The 8,794-nt window shown below is 37.2% G+C and overlaps 1 long non-coding RNA gene across 1 annotated transcript; it reads left to right on the top strand.

Annotated features, from left to right (window-relative positions):
• Positions 1 to 2,940: 2,940 nt before the first annotated feature.
• On the top strand, positions 2,941 to 8,571 carry LOC103479945 (uncharacterized). Its single transcript, XR_536015.2, has 3 exons — positions 2,941 to 3,040; positions 6,957 to 7,157; positions 7,752 to 8,571. It is a non-coding gene; the product is annotated as an uncharacterized LOC103479945 (long non-coding RNA).
• Positions 8,572 to 8,794: the final 223 nt, after the last annotated feature.

The raw sequence follows: 8,794 nt of genomic DNA, 5'->3' as shown, positions 1-8,794 counted from the left end.
GACACACAGGACACACAACCATGCACACACACACACACACACACACACACACACACACACACACACACACACACACACACACACACACACACACACACACACACACACACACACACACCTAGGGGCAATTTGGAGAGGCCAATTAACCTGACAGTCATGTTTTTGGACTGTGGGAGGAAACCGGAGTACCCGGAGAAAACCCACCATGCACAGGGAGAACATGCAAACTCCATGCAGAAAGACCGGGGCCGGGAATCAAACCCAGAACCTTCTTGCTGCAAGGCAACAGCTCTACCAACTGCGCCACTGTGCAGCCCTTCATGGGACTACAGGTGGAAATTAGCATTTTGTTAAGTCCTGTCTGAATAATCTGCTAATATTGTGTGTTCATTAATAATCACTGTCCCTTTTAAATAAAATAAATTACATTTTGATTTGAACTGGGTGTCGGAGCAGGAACACCTCTGCAACTTCAGGAAAATCAAAAACCAGAAGGGCCTATCTGAGATCACACAATGTTTTTCTTGGTAGGACACAAAGTCATAAAGTTATGACATAAATCCAGTTGAAAAACTGCGGCAAAGCATGGAAATTTATGTTGAAGAACATAAAATCAGTCTTTAGAAAAGCTGGTAGAGACATAAAGAAAGAGATCTGCGGTGAACGGTAGAATTACAAAGAACTGAGAACTCCAATTTTTATTGCTTTTAAAACTACACTTCACATTGATGCACTATATTGCTCACATGAAATCCCAGTTAAATACACTGGAGGTGGTGATTGTATGAAAATAGAAATGAGTTCAAGGTCCATAAATACTTTTGCAAAGTGCTGTTTATGTCAAAAATCAGACACAGTCACTCCTATCATGCAAACACAATGTGGAGTTAGGGTTAAGTGGTGGAGTAAAAGGGTCAAATGGAACTGAAACGCTCAGTTACTCCCGATTTGGACTCATAGAAGCCCGTAGCTTCTGTGTAAATAGTGTTTCTTACTTGCTTAATAAATGCAGTAAATCATAGCCCATGAGGAAAGTTGGGCTTTTATCCCAAATTGTGGCTACTTCATTTGAAAGCACTGAGGCATTCAGAGTGAGAATCAGTCACACAGCAAACAGAAGGAGGAGGTCGCATGGCCTGCTGCTTCCTGAAGGCTTGATTTTCCTCACCTACACAGTTCCCATGAGGCTGCTCACCCACTCTTCAAACGCTCCCCATACACACAAAACCACCCATTTCAATTTTCATTTGCAGCAATTTTCTGTGGCTTGGAGACAATATTGATATAAAAGACTACAAGCTTCTGAGGTGGGGACTGAGATGGAAGTCACCGAGCCATAGTGCATCAGGGCAGTTCAGTGGTCGGACCACTGAAAGAGGAAAAAAAGAAGAGTATTACAAGGTCTTTTTACCATGCCAATACAGCAGAGATGGGGCGCAGTGGTAGATGTGTGATTTAAGTGTCTGTTCAAGCATCACGACTTTGTGTGTGAGGTTTAAATTCAGTCTGGCGGGTTCGGCTCCATGTAGAGTTGTTTTGATTGGCTGTCTACACCGATGCCCCCACCGTGGTCAATCACAATTTGTTTATGTAATTTTCAACAATGTGATGTTTTGAAGGTGCATACCCACTGAGAATATTGATGTGAAGTCAGTGGTTTATCCAGCACTTTAGCAGTGCCTGTAGCCTGCATGAATAATGGGTTTTATGGTACAGGAAATTATTATTACTAGAGCCCCTGTTCAGTTTGATAGAGTACGCTTATGTCTTTTGTGCTTCATTAGATAGCCCACAGAGCAAAGAGGCACAAGAAATGAAAAGAATAAGGAAAGAGGGAGATGGGGAAATTTGTGAAAAATGAAAAGCTTTTAGGCTTCATTTCATACAAACAAAGCATCTGTAAAACACAGAGTAAAGTTACACATATTCTTACCATGAGCATTTTCAAATCTGATAGCTTCATTTCCTCTCTCTTGCGATTCGAGGTTAGGCATAATGCTTAGTGTCACAGTGAAAACACTCCTGGCTTTTAAGAAAACAAAAATGTTCCAAAAGTGATTATTGGAGAATCTTCCTTTCTTTAAAAACCACCAAAATAAGTTTTAAAGCTTTCAATGATGAATGTGTTTATTTCCTGGTATGGTCCAATATCTCTAAGTTATTTCTAAAGTGTAAGTCTACAACACAGCAGCACGTCTCTTTCCTGTTATGTATTTAATCTTTTTATCTTATACTAACGACTTCAATCCAAAATATTCACAACGTTTGTTATATTTAAGCATCCAACCAATGTTTTAACCCCCAGGTGGATAAACAGCACAAATAGCAGACAGCCATTACCTGTCGTCTTCTAAATGAACCTTCATGTTTGGTATAATCTGGGCTCTTCAAGACACCCTGCGGATTCACACTTTGGACATTTTATTAAAGGTAATGTATTTTATGGAAAGCATAATTCAACTGTGTCACTTACAAAACATTTCAAACATTTTGTTTTTGGTTTGAAATATTGATCCAGGATGGTCGGCTCCCACAGCTGGAGTTCAGCAGTACTCAGATAAAATACACTTTTTTGAAAGGGTTTTAAATTTTTAGCACACCTTTCTGAATATAGTAATAAATCAACAATATTACATTCACAAATCAATAATGAATGCAATTCGAAGTGGGATTTTTATGTGCTCACACAGAAACCAGATTTCTTTGTAGTCAAAAGGGACAAAGCCTGTGGTCAGGACTGGTTTAATTGCCATCACAACACAGATATATAAAAAAGGCATTTCTATCCTCTTTTATTCTAACTTCTACAATGCCAAGACTAATGAAAGATGCCTCTGAGATGACCTCCCTTTTGCTTTTGAAATATTTGGTTCCATTTCCTTTATGCTTGGAGCCAAAAGAAGGAATGTCCTATTTCCTTAGTGATGGGGGCGTGGTGGAGGGATCCTGCTCAGCGGTTCCACACTCAGGCAATGAGGCATAGAGGCAAAAGGATGAAAAATGCACTCTGCGTGTCAGAAAAGGAAATCCTGAGAGCAAGGTAAGAATCTGGCCATTGAATTCAACACTAAATAGCTTTATTACAAATCAATCTGCAGGAGGTATGGGGCTTCATAATCGTAGAACCACCTACAATCCAGGGCTCCTGGTTCAGTCAAGCCAAGATTTAATAATGGACCCAAGTGCAGAGATTCTGGCAGAACTGAGTGTCTTTAATAATAAAGATAAAAGGACGACTTATCGGGGAATCTCAGGACTTGAGAAACGCAGAGAGGAAAAGAAGAGTCCAGTAATGAACAATGAGAACCTGTGGGCTTAAAAACTCAGCATTAGATGCAGGTGAGGAAATCAGGTGATTGGGAACAGCTGTGGAAAGGAGCGACGCTGAGGGAAGGTAAATAATGAAAAACAGAGAAAATGAACGACGACTTAAAGAAAATACAAACCGAAGGGAAATAAAAAACCCTATTCCACTAAAACATAATGCAAGAATACATAAAAGAAACTAAATACTAAAGAATGAACTTATTTGGCAACGACATTCAAACAATACGGCACAGAGAATCTAATAGCATGACAAGATAAAAACAAGACGAAATGGTTAAAACACAAGTCAACCAAACACTGAAGGACCATAACGGTTTCACATCATTGCATCAACACAAGCAGCAGGTTGGAGGAAATAATGAACATTTTCAGATTATCCAGAATTTTACAACATAGATTTTTCTGACATGAAGAAACGATGACAGATTACGGGGAAAAGGAGGCTAAGATTAATTCAAAATGATAATATCTGGGATGATTACAATGACAGCACTAAGATTTCTCAAACTGTACTTTGTATTAAACCAATACATAATTAAACCTCCTTACATTGCATTCTGTTAATTATCATTGTAAAACAAAATGTCTGCCTCTTTAAAGTAAAAGCACTTTATGTTCTATTCGGTTCAATATGAATAATTCTCACACGTTCACTCACTTCATTGCACCTCACACTTTAATTTATAATGTACCTTGAAGCATGGTTACTGTTTAGGTTTAATTACAAAAGGATATTAATGTAGATTTAGTGCATGGTTTCACTCATTAAATCTTAATTTGAGGAAATTGCTGTTATAATATGTTTAGTAGAAACCAAACCATAGGTAGATCTGTGGCTTTGCCCAGAAACTAGTTATGTATTTGGTTAATTAGTTGTTATAACAATACAACTCCTAAAGTCAGTAATATGAATAGAGTAAGATGATTTATTTAATGAACAATGACGTCAGCAGTGCATTGGTTTTGAATTTTGAGAACATATTCAGATCAAATGAACACAAACGAGGCTGATCAATGACATACGGTGATGATAAAATCAATGCAAAGAGGTAAAGATCTGGATCCATACTTCCGTCTTGTATTCTATATAATTTAGATTTGCTTTTTCTCGCTCCGGTGAGTAAAAGATCTCCTGCTTTCGTTCGATGCCAGAGTTCAATTCAATGTGAACGTCTTCGCAGTCGAGACGAAAAAAGTTGCAGCTTGTCTTTACCAAACTCTGGCAGACTGTATCTCTGTGTGGCAACCTTGTAAAGAGAATGTTTTTAATAAAAGTTTTAAAATCAGTTTGGCAAGCTGAGAGACTTGCTCGGACATTTTTCTCCCCCAGTATTTTGCAGGAAATGAAAAGCCATGAGGGGGTGTGGGTGAAAACTGTGCACACATTCTGCAGACTCTGTCACTTGGGGCCCAGGCTTGTCTCATCACAGCTGTTCCACGCCCACATACAAACATGGAGCAAGGAATATAAAATATTCGAGCCAGATACAGAAAACTTTGGCAAACTTCTCAGCCATGTGTTGCTAAAAGCCGGGAGAAGCATCTGTGTTGGGGAAAATTTTGCATTTTCACTCATTTGTGACCAGAAAAGTATTAAGAATATAGATAGTGAGGCAACACTATAATGTGGGCTGCATACATGCATACCGTCAGACTCTGAGTCTGAATATTATAAACGGTGCTTGTAATAGCTGGGTAGACATAGTGAGAATTTCTATAAACATAAATCTGAAGAAAATAAAAAAACTAAAGAAAAAAAGAACAAGTCCCAAACAATATATTAACAATAACTGGGGGTGGGGGGAGGAAATCCTATTTTGTGAGAAACAGAAATTTTTTTAAAGCTTGTGCATTCTTGTTGACAAATTCCAGGCATCTGGTTCGACAGTCACTGTCAGAGCCACAATATCTAATCTTGAATTGGGTTTTTGTCAACTTGTGCAGCTGGCAGAGTGGGCGTCTGATTTTCATTTTAACTTCAGAGACACTTTTCATGTGCTCTCCTTAATCCACCCGAAGCACTGTGTCAGTGCTTTCTACCAATCAGCTGGCATTGTGCCCTTAATGCACTCCCTGGCTCTCTAAGCTGCTGCCTTTGTGGGAGAAAGAAGCAGCAGTTATTTAAAAATGAGACCCTGTAATGTCAGCTGGTGTGTTGGCATTGCTCTTCAAATGAAGCCGCATCTTCTTTGGAGAAAAGAAAATCAAGAAACTGCTTATTCAAATCCTCTTGACAGCTCTTTTTAATTTTGCATCTTTTATGCATCAATCAGAATTTAGTGGCCACTCTTTTTTTTTTTCTTTTTTTTTTTAAACCTTTGACCTGCTGATACTAATTCTGGTTGAATCAGGGAAATTAGTGACGCCACGAGCATCACAAATTGTTCACATTAGGATCAAATGTGATGTTTCTCCATGTGTGTGAAAGAGAAAATCTTACCAAGTATGTCTGTCTAGTTTTCAGCGCAAATATCTTAGTACACTTAAATTAAGACAAAACTAACTTAAAAATAAATGTTTAACATATCTAATCTCATTTTAAGATAATTTTTGAAGTAAGATGAAAAGTTTCATTGGTGGATTTTATAACTTATGAAAAGACATTTTTCCTGTTTTAGGTGAAAAAAATCTGCCAATGCAACTGGAACATTTTCTATATTCAATATTGACTTTAAACAAGCGGATTTACTTTACTAAAAAGTTATTTTTAAGACATGTTTGTCTTGATTTAAGTGAAAATAAATATTCTGTCAGGGGGAGACAAAAGGGCAGATAGAATAAGCTGTCAGTTTTTATTGCTTATTTTATTGCACTTGTAAACTTGTACTGTATTTAATCTTTGTTTTACATAGATATATATTACTTAGAGTAGTCAGACCTCAACTGCTTAAAATACTAAAGGTTTCTATAAAACACAGTATGAGACTTAAGCTTTAATTTTCTTAACATTCCATATACAAAAACATAAAAAATGTCCGTTTTAAAGCTTTTTTGACATGAGGAATGAATTAAGCGAGATTAAGACTAATTATATGAATTCAAATTAATATGAGCTAATAATGCAAACATAGAGTAAATCTGTTATCTACCAGCCTATTATATAATCATACCTACTTAACAACCTCAAATCTAAGTAATAAACTAAACATAAGATTAGAAACAACTGGTGAGTAATGTGTTTGAGCTGATAAACATCAACAGGTAGGTGTGCTTCCATTCCAGATGCATCTCCGTCTGAATCATCCGTTTAGACAAATAAAGCTGAAAAGAAGCTACTTGTCCCTTAAATGAAGCTTTTTTATTTTATGTGTCTGTCTAATTTTGTCTAATTTTCTTTTTTTTATTGTGCTACTGCAACAATATTGCTTACAAGATTTGTAAAAATCTTCAAATTACACACAACACAATGGAGCGAACAAGATGCAAACAAAGGGATGGAGTCGCTGTGTGAAGAAAGATTTTTTTGTTGTTGTTTTTTGTATGATCCACACTGATTTTATATGCCAAATGGATTTACACGGCTCTTGGAACTCCATTATACATCCTCGAAAAATAGATGAAAGCCACACAGCGCCCATCTTTTACAGGTGGACACACACAAACACACTCTTCTGTCTCCGTCTCCCCAGCGTCAGCGTCAGGGTTCCCTCAATGAGTCTGGCAGACACACAGACCACAGAGGTTAAGTGGAGCTCAGGAGGAGAGTCCAGCTGTGATGAAAGACAGATCACATAAGCCACCAGTCTCAAGTCAGGCCGGCGCAGCGGGACGCTTTGATTGGAGATGTGGCGAGAGCGGCAAGAAGGGAGTCCAGGGCCGGCCGCGCTGACGTGAGGAGATTACTATATTGTCTTGTTTTGAACAAGCTTGGAGCAGTGGACAGATGCAATTGCATGCAATGAGATTTAATTCAGAAATATGAAAATGTATCCAATTTTACATTGCTGAGGTAACTCAATGCAATGCGCTTCATCTCATGCAGTTTTTTTCAAGGCTGCTTCACTTTTTTATCTGCTCTGGACACACGAGAGCAGGTCTGCCTTTGAGCCTACAGGCAGTTTGTACCGAGTGATTCAGTCAAGAATTATGTTGCTCTGGCATCTCATTTTTAAAATCTTTAATCAATTAAAGAGGGAAATTCTTCGTAGCTTTAGAAACACTTTGGAACAGTGCCGTGTACCTCCACCTGTTCACGGTTCAGTGTTTCCAGAGTCACTTATTTACAGATGTTTGTCAAACACAACTAACATATTTGCCAAAATTTGCCTTTTCTCAGATTTTTTTTTTTGCAGAGCAAATCTAAAACACTCGAAAGAAAATGCAGCTTTGGAAGCTGATATACTAAGCTATAATGTTCATTGATGTCTTATTTCCTGGAGTTTGCACAACAGCCAATTCAGGAGCGTCATGCACTTTCCTTGCAGGTTATTGACCAGACCCCCAACAACAGAGACATGATGGATGTTAGCTTAAGATATTAAAAAGCTATTATGAGCAGTTTTAGGTAAGGACTCATGGGGATTTTGGCTGCAAATACCAGATGTCTGCTATATTCCCTAATTTTTCTCAAGAAACCGGTTGATGTAAATACTTTGTATCTATCAAAGTAATAACAGGTCCTATTAAAAAGCAGAAATACAAAAATTGAAATTTGTCCTCTTTGCCATTTCGAAATTAAAAAATAGAGCTCAAAAAGGACAAAAAGCATTTGGAAACTATATAATTGTTTGTTGAGGAAACTACTAATTGATGAAAGCCGAAGAGACAACATCCAAATCAGTTTTGTTCAGGTATTTTTATTATTGAAATATATTCCATTTAAATATCAGATATTGTGCAAAATTATAGTTTTGTGCATTAATTTGGAACAAACTACATTTCTAATCTTCCACATGCCAGTGTTTAATACCTGCCTTTTCTTTCAGATGCAAAGATTGTGAATAATGATCCAATTTCCATGCCATGTCATATATATCATAGCTAAGCCAGGCTGCCCCAGATGTTTTGGATGTTACAGCTTAGAAACAACATGTAGATGACACAATACGCAATACTGCTACAAAATGTGTGTATTTGTACGTACATATTACCAATAACATTGCTTAGTCTCACACTATGCTATACACACACCTTTTTTGCAACTGTTCCCTCACTTCGGCATGCTGAATGCATGCACTGGCTTCAAAGTCAGGTCAGCCGTGTTTATTTTCTGAAAAATTCAATAAATAATTATTTGACCGCTCATGACCTTGTAGATAGTGTATTAAATGCTGACCTTTCATATCCTGACAGTAAATTTGTCATCAATTATATATATATATATATATATATATATATATATATATATATATATATATATATATATATATATGACCACTTCAATTTTTTACATTTAGTGCTATTATCACATATTTACTCATTAAAAGATATATTTTTTAAACTGAACTTATGAACTTATCCTTTGCAT

The sequence above is a fragment of the Poecilia reticulata genome, chromosome 17 (assembly GCF_904066995.2).
Source record: "Poecilia reticulata chromosome 17, P_reticulata-male-v2, whole genome shotgun sequence".
In the NCBI taxonomy this organism is placed as follows: domain Eukaryota; kingdom Metazoa; phylum Chordata; class Actinopteri; order Cyprinodontiformes; family Poeciliidae; genus Poecilia; species Poecilia reticulata.
This window is presented reverse-complemented; position numbering and strand designations above follow the sequence as displayed.